The 13,193-nt window shown below is 39.6% G+C and overlaps 1 long non-coding RNA gene across 2 annotated transcripts in view; it reads right to left on the bottom strand.

The window, feature by feature from the left end:
• The window catches only part of LOC135364154 (uncharacterized), a 35,560-nt gene extending 22,990 nt beyond the window's left edge, over positions 1–12,570 (bottom strand). Inside the window, exons 1-3 of one of the 2 annotated variants that reach the window (XR_010410863.1) lie at positions 12,023–12,570; positions 4,473–4,720; positions 1,588–1,750 (exon numbers count right to left, since the gene is read on the bottom strand). This is a non-coding gene — a long non-coding RNA (uncharacterized LOC135364154). The remainder of the gene's footprint in view (positions 1–1,587; positions 1,751–4,472; positions 4,721–12,022) is intronic. The other variant, XR_010410864.1, reaches the window with a different exon arrangement.
• Positions 12,571–13,193: the final 623 nt, after the last annotated feature.

Below are 13,193 nucleotides of genomic sequence, written 5' to 3'. Positions count from 1 at the left end.
GATAAAGCCAGACGTAGGAGTTGTTCATTTTCACTGCTGATGCAAGAATATGCTCAATTCATTGATGTCAGTGCTTTATAAATTAGCCAGGCATGCAAGATTTCTTTTTCCTTTACTCTTTGCCTAAGCTAGATTGTGAAATTTAATGACCAATTCCTTTAATGCCTTCACATAACTAATATTACTTAAGCCTTTTTTAGAGGGTGGGGTTAAGATATTTTATATCTTAAACTCAGACAACTGGGAAACAAAGAGGTTTAAACTATCTAAAATGATCTTCCTCAGTCAGCATGTTGCCTGCCGTGGTTTTGAAGGTTTGCCCACAAGTTCATCAAATCTCCTCCCTTCAAGAGGTAAAGTTTAATTCCCTTCCCCTTAAGTGTAGGTTAGTTTTAATGACTAATTGCTGATGATTTGGATAGAGCAGATGCGATGGTACTCAATTCTGAGATGAGAGTGTAAAAAGTCTACAGCTTCCTCATTGGGAATGTGCTTCTTCTGTCCTGGATCACTGACTCAGAGAGAAACCATGTCCTAACAGCCCTGTGGAAAGAGGCCCATGGGAGGGGGAAGAGCCAAGGGAACGAGCTTGGAAATGGAACCCCAACCCCAGCTAAGCCTCCATAGCCTGCAGCCCAGCTGACAGTCCACCTGCAACCACGTGAGACAGCTTGAAGCAGAACTACCGGCTCAGCTGCTCCAAGCTTCCTGACCCTCAGAAACTGCGAGATAATCAGTATCTGTTGTTTAAAGCTGTTGTGTTTGGGAGTAATTTATTCCAAAGGAGACAACTTCTATAGATCTTGGTATCTGGAAGTGGGGTGCTACCACAGTGAATATCAGAAATGTGGGAGTGGCTTAGGAACTGGGCAGTGGGCACTGAGGAGAACATTGATGAAAGCCCCAAGTGCCTTGAAGTAGCTATTAATGGATGCCGCAGTCGTTAATAAGGCAGTGGGTGAGGGCAGGCCGGAAGGTGAAGTAATTGTTACTTAAATGTCTGTTTCAAGAGATATTGAATTCCAAAATGAGATGTCAGACCATATATACATTTGCAAATAAAATTATGAAAACCCAGTACTTTTAAAACCCCTCACGTAGGGGTGCCTGGGTAGCTCAGGTCATGATCGCAGGGTCCTAGGATCAAGCTTTGTGTCCAGCTCCCTACTCAGCAGGGAGTCTGCTTAAGAATTCTCCCTCTCCCTCTCCCCTTCCCCCTGCTTGCTCTCTCTCTCTCTCAAATAAATAAATATTTTTTTTTAAAAAATAAAATAAATAAAACCCCTCACCTAATTGGATGATATAAAACATTGAGAGTAGGCTGGGAGGATAGAGTCATAAAGAAATTTCACCTACTGAAAAGAGTGTTGTCCTTCTTCAAATGAGGTGAGGAAATCTTTATGGAGCCCCTGGGAGACCTAACCCATGTTCCCTGGGCTGGGGTGTAACCCAAGTCTGAGCACTATGGTGGGATGCTGTGGCGACTGGTCTGAGGATCAGGACAGAAATATCTAAGGGATTTGCAGCTGTGGACTCATCAACAGAGAATGAGAGCTCGTCTTGGAAGCCTTTTCAAGGGGATCTTACCTGTTCAATCACAGCTTTGGCCAGAGAGCAAGAGGTCCCCACAGAGTCTGGGCTCGGGCTGGACTGCTGGAAATCTGGAAGCCAAGAAGGAGTGCCTGTCACCAGCAGGGTGAGGAGCATTGCACCCTGTGGGAGTTGAGGTCAGATGGGCCCTTCAGGTGAGCTGTCAAAGAGTTCAGGCTGGTCTCAGAAAAAGTCAGCTTTAAACATCAGCCACCCAGAAAGGAAAAAGATAGAATGGAAGTACCTATCAAGTAGGAACTTTCTGGTGCCTTTCCCCTTGTCCCTCCCTGAGCTCTGCTTTATAGTGTAATGTTCAGGGGAGACAGACCTGCGGCTGCTTCCTGCTTTGGTGGAAGAAGCCACCTAGTGCCTCCCTGCCGAGGTTGCTAGGAAGCAGCTCAGGATAGGAGGGGGAAGGAGAGGGGAAGGAAGTCTTACCTTTAAATGAAAACTAGAATTTGGACTAGATGCGCTAATTTCTGAATCAAGCTCTGTTTTGAAAGTTAAAGCAACCATGGGACTTTCTGTCATTAAGCCCCCTTGAGCTTTTAACCAGCAGCAGGAAAAAGATTTCTCTTCCTGAATACACTTTAAAGTGAGGCAAAAATAAAATTGCTTTTCTTATTACAGTAGGAGGCAAAAATAAAATTGCTTTTCTTATTACATTCCTCAAAGCATGCTTATTCAATATACCAGTTGTACTTACTTTAATGGAAATATTACTCAGGCTAAATCATGAAAAAAAATTTAATGGAAAATTGCATTGCTATCATGAAAAAGTATGATTATAAATAATGGCCATAATGCCTTACATTTTAAAAGCTTTAAAAAAAAACCTTAAAAGTCACCTTAACGTCTATTTTTCATTATCTCTACAACCCTTCACAGTGGTAGCAGGATAAGATGTCAATTAAACGCCATATCCAGAGACCTACCTACCTACCCAGAGCTATCTAAACTCTCAGAGTTTATAAATCTAATAATGACTAATAAAATAAATGTATAAAGGATCCAGCTCAGCTTGGTTCCTCACCTCTATATTTCTCCCCACCCAGAATCACTGGATCTGGATCCAGGTGCTCCCTGACTGCCTGGATCCTTAGGCCTGACCCAGGACCACTCCAGCCCTGCATCCCAGAGCTGCATGTTGCTCCCATTGTTCTGAATCTGACTCTGGCGCTGGGCCCTCCGTCTGTGATCTGCGCCTTCACTGCATTCCCAGTTGGGTCATCTACCTCCTTCACATGCAGCTGGCTTCTGCCCATCTTCATTACTTGCCTACATTCCTTTTCCTTTCCAGGACTTCTTCTGAAGGTCATGTCTGAAGGCTTGGAGGCCTGTCCTAGCTAATCAGCCCAGGCAGCTGAGCCTTCATATCCCTTGACCGATCTTCCTCAAGTTTTCATTGCAGTCTCTTGCTCCAGGGCCAGGACTCCCTGCTACTTCAATGTCAATTCTGTTGCCAACTATTAGCCTAGTTGAACCTGACTGTAGTCTTCGGAAAGTGTACTTAACCTGACGACCTGAACCTCCAGCTGAGCATATGCATCAGGGTCCAGCTCCCCTGTGGGTGGGTTTATTGCCAGGTCCTATTCCCTCCTATGAACATATTCCAGTGGAAGTAATTGACATGCTCTACCAAATCTCAATAATAATGAGTTAACGTCTGCTAATATCTTAAGTTCTAGTTGCTGTGGGAAGTATTGTATTTTTTATTTGGTCTTTTTTAAAAAAAGATTTTATTTATTTGTCAGAGAGAGAGCAAGCACAAGCGGGGGAGCAGTGGGCAGAGGGAGAAGCAGGCTCCCCGCTGAGCAGGGAACCCCATGCGGGACTCGATCCCAGGACCCTGAGATTATGACCTGAGCCGAAGGCAGACACTTAACCGACTGAGCCACCCAGGTGTCCCATGGTCTTACAACAACCCTATGAGGTAGGTACTATTGCCTTTTACAAATGAGGAAATTGAGGCACATACTCAATTAGGTATTGCCCAATATTAATTGCTCTTAAGTGAAAAGACCAGACTTGACTCAACCATGTGGAAGTTTCTAGGAAAACTGATAATTTGATGCATGCACATTCAACAGGGAAGAAAGGCATTCCATTGATCCAGGCAATGACACAGAAAAACTTAAGCCTTGTATAAAAGAAGGCTAAGTGCATTTTAGGAAAAGGAAAGACAAGTGAGAACACATTTTCTCATGCAGGTGAGAAAAACTACAAAAAGAAAAAAAAGTTGAGTCTGCTACTAGACAACTGGACCACATTTGTCAAGAGACACAAGAAAAAAAAGAACCTTCTGTCGCCAAAACCCTGGCGAGGGAAGGAAGCCCCCGACCTTAGCCCTGCTTGGACAAGAGCTGGAATTGCTCCAAATTGCAGGAAGCTGTCGGTCTGGCATGTCGAGCACTTTCATTCACCCTTTAGGAGGGTTTTCTACCACCCAAGGGGAAAGAACATGTAACATAGCTGAGTTTGGAGCCCAACAGAATGAGGGTCCACAGCATCCAGGCTCCACCTTGGACTTTGAGAAGATCAACTAGTTTTTGCCGAGTCTCAGTTTCCTCAGTTACAAAATGGAAATATTAGCATCTACCATTCAAGATTAAGATGTTGATGAGAGATATGTACGTCAATAACCACCACAGTGCCAAGCACAGCACAGATGCTTGGCAAATATTTAATGATACTTTGCTGATGGGTAGGGAGAGAAGGAGGAAAGACCACCATGGTGCCAAGAAAAATATTCTAAGCTGTACGCCTAGCTCCCGGCACACAGCAGGCAAGCAATAAATATTTGTTGAGTGAACAAAAGAGTAACACCAGGAATAGAGACATCCTAGTGACTCCACCTCATGACCCAGAATATAGTTGCTTACATAAGGGAGGGCAGCAAATGTGCTGGCATCTGAGGTGCCCTCCAAAGTTCTGTCATCCTCTGTGTCTCCCAGGGCTTCTAGATTCCGAAGGCTCTGAGGCAGGGCTCTGTCCTGCTGCCACACCAGGATGTCCTCGGATGCTCTCCTGCTTTTCTTTAGCGTATAGGATTCATTCGCAGTAATACATGTCATGCCTGTTCCATTTCAGGACTTTCATACGTCTCATGAGAATTTTTCCAGGCTTTTCCCTGGAGGTGGGGTGGGTGGAGAAAAGGACAAACTGGTCATTTCAGAGGCTAGGTTTCTTAGTTGCCTGACCAACCTTGTGGTCCATATTCACATTGTGGTAAAAGAGGGGCAAAGGGCATTACTTGAATATGGACACATGAAAATTCTGAAGTGGCACAGATGTGACATCTATTACTTTGAGAAAGAATTGCAAGTTGGAGAGAAGCAATAGAAGGAGTTCCAGGAGAGGGCAGGGTGGATTGAAGGAAAGTCACTACAGAATAAAGTCATACAAGAAAAATGCTTTGTCACACAGCAAAGTGTTTACCACATTCTGAGAGTCTGGCTGTGCTCACTCCATACCAAGAATGAAATAAACTACAACATCATAATGAGCTAAAGATTTTTAATCCTGGGATCTTTTGATAAAGAAGGAACAAAGAGTTATGTATACATAACCAATGGCATTGGAGAGTAGTTAAAACTAGTAAATGATACCAGCTTGCACTGCAATTAATAAAATACCCAAAGCTGGCGACATGGAAAAGGGGAAACCAGATGCTGTCAGGAACCCACCCCTTGTGTGAGGGCTGAATCCCAAGAGCAAAAATGAATGCTAATGAAGAGAACTGACTATCATAAGAGATGACTGGAGTCATCATGTGCTGGTTGGTTCAGTTCCAACTCAAACAGCAGCCCAATCTGTGGTACTCTGGGATCTTTCTACAGGCTGGCACCAGACAACAAATAACCCATCTGTATTGCTGGGGACGGCACCGATGAGAGCATATATCTATTTACATAAAGACAGATTTCAACAGCTAACATGATCCTATATTTGGCATGGCTTACTCATAAAAACGGAGCATATAATATGCCAGTAGGCTATAATGGGTCCAATGAATTGTTTTCTTCATGCATGGTGAATTTTCAGTGTTTTTCAAGAGGCTAAACCCACAATTTGCAAGGGCTTAAAGCTAGCTAACTAGAAAAGTTATTTTACGTGTAGTTGGAGTGTAACAATCTGGTTCTTTGTACTCAAAAAATACTTATTATTTCCTTTCAAAATCAAGGAGGTTTTTTGGTTGCTTTATTTATGGTTTATAAAATGATTTAAAAAAAAAAAAAAAGAAGCATGCACTTTGGAGTCCAATGGAACTGGATTGTAAACTTCTTTCCAGTCCTTGCTAGCTGCATAATCACAGTAATTTGTGGGACTCTGTTCCTGATCTACAAAATAAGGATAGGAACATTCACCTCAAAAACTGTTCTGATGCTGAATGGGACAAAGAGAGAGCACTTAGCAAAAAGTCTGAAAAAATTGAATATTAAATAAATATTAGCTACCTCTGCTTTCTTCTTCTCTATACCCAATGTTCCAAGAGAATCAAATACAATGTTTTTAAATTTAAAATCTATGTAGCTGTAGTGGTAACAGGTATACCCCTAAAGCTAGTGCCCAAATTGAATTTTTAAAAATCTTATTAAAAATAATGTTTAAATCAGAGTTTATACTTTAAAAGAATCCTGTGAAGTATCCTTGCTTAGCATAAATAACCACCCCTAATCAATGTTTTATAATCCTGGGTTTCTGTCTCCTCTATGAATACTTTGCCTAAAATGCGATCTATCTCTTTTTAGTTCTTGGTAAGGCAATAATTGCATATTTATTCATCAATGTCAGTAGACTTTGAAAAAAAGTATTGTATAATGTTTATTATGTTTCCTATCTAAAAACATACTGTCATCAGAAAGATAATAATATTTGATTTATTCAAAATCATGGGGTCATTGTTACATTTCAGTCTTCATGGAAAGGGACTTCCTGGGGTGTGTGTGTGTGTGTGTGTGTGTGTGTGTGTGTGTGTGTGTGTGTGATAACATAAAACATAAGCATATACTCCATCTAGGACATAGTAGATGTTTAATGACTTTTTGTTGATTTTAGCAAATATTAAGCTATTATCAACCACTGACACTTCTAGAATTGACTTAACGGGGCAGAATCCCAAGGGTTAGCAAGAGGAATAATAAGATTGAAAGCATGGAGAGGGTCTTATCCCCTCCATTTGAAGTTGACTTTGGAGTTGTGGGCACTAAAGGGGAACATAGGGCCATTGAAGACAAAAATCCAGTGCAAATGGAATACATCTGAGAGAAAACATAGAAATACTAAAAACTGGTGTATAGATTATTGTTTTAATATACTGTCATTGTCTTAAAGTGCTGTTCCATTTTTGCATCATAAAATCAAAATGATAACAAAAAAAATAGTGAATTACAGATCAGTCTGATTTCGTAAGGAATGAAACATCAGTAGTGGTCATCTAACAACAGATACCAATCATTAGTACCATTGCTTCACATGTTCTGCTTAATCCAGCTGTGAGTTCTGAATTTATTTCCAATGAGAAGAGATAAGGAATCATTTCCTAAGGACAATTTAGTTTTAAATTCTCCTAGAAACTGTAAGAAACTTAAAAAAAAAAAACATTGAAATGCCATCTGCTAAACAAATATTCTGGCATGACAAATTTAAACAATGTGAAACCCAAGAGATTAAAAATATTCATATACTGAAATGATTGAATCATAATATGATTCAAATCATATTTGATTTTGATTGAATTTGATTGAAATCAAATATGAATCAAAAATATGATTCAGATACTACCTATCTTGGCTGGCATTGAAAAAGCAGATGTTAGAGGAAACTTTAGAAAGTATTCTGTTGGAATATATCTAAATTTCTCCCAAATGTCTTTGTTACAACTCCCCCCGATATTCATATGTCAATGAGGTCTTTGTGATTTTGTTGAAGTTATTAACTTGTTGGATTGCACTGGGTTTTCTGGGTCTGAAGTTATAGCTTCTGCTTTAGGAGAATAGGAGAGGTATTGTTTTGTGATAAAATCATCACTTTTAAATATGTCTGTGGTATTGGAATGGCACACCATTTGGAATCAGGTGTGCTATTGAGAGGGTTACTTACCTGTTAATTTATTTTAAGTTAACAAGACAGAGAAAGTGATTTCTAGCTCCCCAGTACATATTCCTTGGCATATATGGGGTGTAGTTAGGTACCTAACTTAACATTTCAGTGGGATTTTATTCTTACTGGATGGCAATTTCTCTTTAACCTTAAAAGCAAAGGTTTTGAAATGGTCTCTATAATCTACTTCATTAAGCATCTTCAGTTAAAGAAGAAAGCATTTATCACACCTAACAATGAGTAGGTTCAGTCTGTAAATCCTCCTTCACTTTGTTCTTATTAAGAGATATCACACTGTCACTTATCAAAGAGAGACCAGGTGCATGCATACTCTATTTACAAAAATATAGCTCCTTCTGAAGAGGTTACCGCAGCATGCTATTTAAGTGGGTGTTCATATAGTACCTATCTAGCACTTGAACCACAATGGGGCTTTGGGGGCGGGTAGTACCACTTGAAGTCTCTCTGTTGCCAATTTACCTGAAGGAAAATATTTGCCATGCAGGGCTCTTGCTTTAGGGAAATAACTCTACTCCTTGCTAAACCAAATAATTTAAGCATATTGAGTAGGAAATGGGTCCATGGGCAATGTTCCCAAAATTCTCACTCCTTGGGTGACATTAACCAAGAGATTACAACATTGTTGGGCTCTGACAAGCCTGACCTCCGAAGGCTTAGGCCAAAGCCAAGGGCCTTTGTATTCCTGAATGACCACTGGGAACATTGTTAGTCCTGCCCTGGCACTCCCATGCACGCCCCGGCTTTTTGCTTTTTTTTATTCTTTTCTCTATTTTCTTTCCTTTTTTCTCCTTTCATTTCTCTCTTCTTTAGTTCTTGAACTCTTCTTTACCTCTGTTGAACTCCAGTCCCGATCTCTTTACTAGGACAGAGTATCCATCCCTAGATGAGATGGGTATTGGCTGCTATAGGCTCATACCGCCTCCCTCAGGAGATGCCTGGGAACTTATGTATCCCCATGTCACCACTTCTCTAAAGGACTCCCTCAACAAACCACCTACAGGAATTTCCATCTTAGCCTTGCTTCTGGAATACTAGCCTAAGAAATTATCATCATTATTATTATTAACATTGTTACTACAAATAGATCTTAGGCCTTCCACTAGCAACCACAGACACCTAAAGCACTCCGCTAAAGACAATGCTAATCTACACTGGATCAAAGTATCCCTGTCCTGGTTCCACTGCTGGCACGACAGTGTGCAACTCAGAGTCACTCCTCAGCGAAACTAATGAAATCATTTCTAAAACAACCATTTAAAAATGCTTAACCCTATGGGCATACAAAAAAATGGAAGTGGCCCTATGGGAATACAGCAAAAGAGGGAACATTTACTCAAGAATATTTACTAAAACTCCATAAAACTGCAAGAGCCTGTGGTATTTGAACCAACACCCATACCCTCCCTCCTTACTTCCAGGTCAGTGAAATGGGAACTTCACTCCAGACTAGTACAGTCAAGATTACAAGGTTCTGAATTCCCCCAGCTTCTCATTGGAGGGCTAATTTCCTGGGAGGGATAAGACATTAGCATTTCTCATGCTGCCCCTAACTACTAGTTGCTGAGGCAAACTTCTGGGCAAGTGCAGCCAAGAGGAGGGACTCCATTCTTCCACTAACTCCAACTCAGGGTACAAAGTCTCTACCTTGGGCATAGTAGAACACTGAGGTCCCAATTGCTCTTGCCTCAGCTCATAGGGCAGGGATACCATGCCAAGGGAGACAAGCCAAGGACACCTGGGGCTATTGCTCCTACATCCACTGAGTTCTCAGTTCTTTAAGCTAGTGTTTCACTTAGGGAGAAGTGAGCTATTTCTCCTTCCCTCAGCACCAGAGCTGTGGCTCAGAAATTTTGGCAGGGAGAAAAAGCTGGCCATAGAACAGAATGCTCAAGATCTTTCCCCAAAGGAACCACCTTCATCTGCAACAGAATATGAAGTTCAAGCCTAAGCCTGCTTTCAAAAAGAGTAGAGGTTTTGGTGAAAGACAATTGGGAGGAGATTGATAGATTCATGAAAGATATAGGCTAAACAGTGAACCAAAGAGTTGCTGGAGAAAAATAAGCAAAGAAACAGGTGGAAGAGCTTTCCTAGAGTCTGAATAAACCTCAAACACTGAGGTCAGGAACTGTCCCTCCAAGGGAGCCTAAATTTGATTGTATTAATGTGTGAAGCAATTTATTCCCCAGAGCATTATTACAAACAATAGAGCAAGCAACCACCAATTAGTAGAGCTACACAGATAGATGTGGGCACATACTCAGACAGAGAACCACACCAAAACCACTGTCCTCCCAGAGTGACTATGACCATATCCAAGGATGGACCCCTGAGGAACAGCATCAGAGGCTTCATCGTGTATGTGTTTAGCAGGGTGGAGGGGAGAGTTGGAGAAGAGGCTTCACTAAAGTAATCTAACCAGTCCCTAAACAAGTAAACAAGCTAATAACAACAAGCCCCAGAGGAGGGGAGCGATGAAGCCAGTACCCAAAGTTGCTATAATATGTGGTCTAAAATATTCTGTTTCCAAAAAATATGAGACATACAAAATAAACAGGAAAATGTGACCTAGATACCAGAAGAAAGGCAACAGAACTGCCTGGAAGAGTGACCACATGTCAGACTTGTCAGAAAGACTTCAACGAAGCCATTATAAATATGTTTAAAGAACTAAAGGAAACCAGGATTTTAGAAGTAAAGTATGATGACAATGTTACATCAATTAATGTAATTAATGAAGAGATTAATGAAGATATAGCAGTTATGAAAATAACCAAATGGAAATTCTGGAGTTAAAAAATGCAATAACTGAAATTTGAAGATTCACTAGACAGGCTAAATAGAAAATTTGAACTGGCAGAAGAAAGAAGTAGAGAACTCAAAAATAATCAATAGAAATTACATAATCCATAGGACAGACAGAAAAAAGAATGAAGAAAAATGAATAGAGCTTCAGAGAAATTTGAGACACTATTAAGTACACCAAAATACATATAATGGCAATACCAGAAGAACAGAGAGAGAATGAAACAGAAAATATTGCCAGCAATATATTTTCTGTTGCTAGCAGATCCGCCTTTGAAGAAATAGTAAAGCAAGTTCAACAGACTGAAATGAAAGCAAGTAACCCCAGAAAGTAATCTAAATACACACACACACAACAAAGAGCAATGGTAAAGGTAATTATATAATTATAAGAATATAAATACGTATTTCTTATCCATTCTTCTCTTAACTGATTTGAAGAGCATAAAGCAATATATATGTAATTGTATTGCTGGGCCTTATATAACATACAGAAATGTAATGTATTTGCTCATAACAGCACAAGGAGATGTGTGGGGACAAAGCTATACTGGGCCAAGAATAAACTCTAGATGTTAATTTGAATCCACAGGAACAAATGCAGAAAACCTAAAATGATAAATAAGATGGCTAATACAACAGAAGCCTCAAATTATGTACTTGTTCTTTCCTCTTCTCTCAGCTTCTTTAAAAGACATGCAAGTAACAATAATTACAACAACATATTATTGGGTTTATAACAGGTATAGAGGTAATACATAGTAATACCACAATAACAGAGGAAAGAGAATAGAGCTATATGGGAATGATGTCTCTACATCTCACTGGAATTGTTAATATAATTCTGAGCTGTTTTTGACAAGTTAAGATGTATATGGTAAGCCCTAAAGCAATCGCTAAGGAAATAACTAAAAATGTATAGTGATAACATCATTAAGGAAGTTAAAATGCAATATTAGAAAATATTCAAGTAATGAAAAAGTAAGTAGTAAAGGAGAAATAGATGAACAAAAAAGACTTGAGGCATATAGAAAACAATATGGCAAGTGTAAGTCCAATTGTACTCATAACAAATGTGTATGGACTAAATAATTCAATCAAAAAGCAGACATTTTCAAACTGGGTTTAAAAATAAAACAGGATCCAAATAATGCTGTCTAAAAGAGATACAGTTTGTTGCCAAATTACACATAGATTGAAAGTAAAAGGATAGAAAAAGATACATTATGTAAACAACAATAGAGCTTGGAGGGACATTTTATAATGATGAAACTGTCAATCCATCAGGAAGATATAATAATTATAAACACATGCACCTAACAACAAAACACCAAAGATATGAAACAAAAATTGAAAAAAATGAAAAGAGAAATATATACATATATATAACATTCCATATCATTTTAAAGCCCTGGCCAGCATTTATTATAAGTCCAAATGCACAGCTTGGGAGTACTTGATACAGAATTCATTCTTTTATACTTTTTATTTTAAAAAATTAACATACCTGAGAGTTTGCCTAATAGAAAGTAAAAAGTTTAAATTCAATAAAACTAAAATAACCAAATTGCCTTTTTTTACTTCTTAATCAGTTATTTTGATAAGGAAAATCTGTGTCCTAAGATGGCTGACAGATCCAGTGAGAGAGTCCCAGTCCTTGCCCTGGGGCTCTTCCGGGTTCTTCTCCCTGCTCTGCTTCCCATGCGCACCAGTCCGGGTCCTTCCCCCTGCCCCGCTTGCGCACACACCAAAAGTGCCAAGTATGCAGAAGTAGAAGTGCAGAAATTGCCCCCTTTGTTTGTGCTCGGGGCTCAGACCTTTGGAGGTCACTCTCCTCTGAGCCCGCCAACGTTAAATAAACCTCCCATCCTCCAAGATCTGCGAGCGCCACTTGGTTCTTCCGTTGGGCAATCCAGTCCAGGTTCCGTAACAATTTTGGCATCATACTAATACAACCTCAGATGATTTCTTTAGTTGAAAACAAAACAAAACAGAAATCACTTGACTGGCTTAGCTCTCCAGGAGATCTTTATATGGCAAAGTACAGGTTTTAAAAGTCCACCAAAGCCTGACATTTTGTCCTATGGTTATTGAAACTGGGTATATTTAGAGAACATTGATTTTGTTTAATAGCAGTTGTATTGAGATGTAATTCACCTTTTTGAGGTATACAATTCATTGTCTTTTAGTATTATGCACACAGTTGTGTAATCATCATCACTGTCTAATGTTAGAACATTTTGTCACCCCAAAAATAAACACTGTACCCATTAGCAGTCACTCTCTGCCCCTTCTCCCCCAACCCTTAATGCACTATTTGTGTGTGTGTGGATTTGCCTATTCTGGATATTTCATGTAAATGGAATTATATGATACGTGGTCTTTTGTGACTGGTTTCTTTCACATAGCATGTTTCTAAGGTTCATCTATGTTGTAGCACTTATCTATACTTCATTACTTTTTATGGCCAAAAAATATTCCATTATATTGATATGCCACAATTCCTTTATCCATTCATCAGTTGATGGATATTTAGGCTGTTTCTACCTTTTGGTTATTATGAATAATGCTGCTGTGAACATTCTTGTATAGGTTTTTGTATGGTGATATTTCATTTGAGCATATTCCTAGGAGTAGAATTTCTGGGTCATTGAGTTATTCTATGGTAAATATTTTGA

Source organism: Mirounga angustirostris, unplaced genomic scaffold, assembly GCF_029215605.1.
Source record: "Mirounga angustirostris isolate CCGP_5_RB_7025 unplaced genomic scaffold, mMirAng1.0.hap1 SCAF_4, whole genome shotgun sequence".
NCBI classification, from domain to species: Eukaryota; Metazoa; Chordata; class Mammalia; order Carnivora; family Phocidae; genus Mirounga; species Mirounga angustirostris.
Note: the sequence above shows the minus strand (reverse complement) of the source record. Positions and strands in the feature narration are given on the sequence as shown.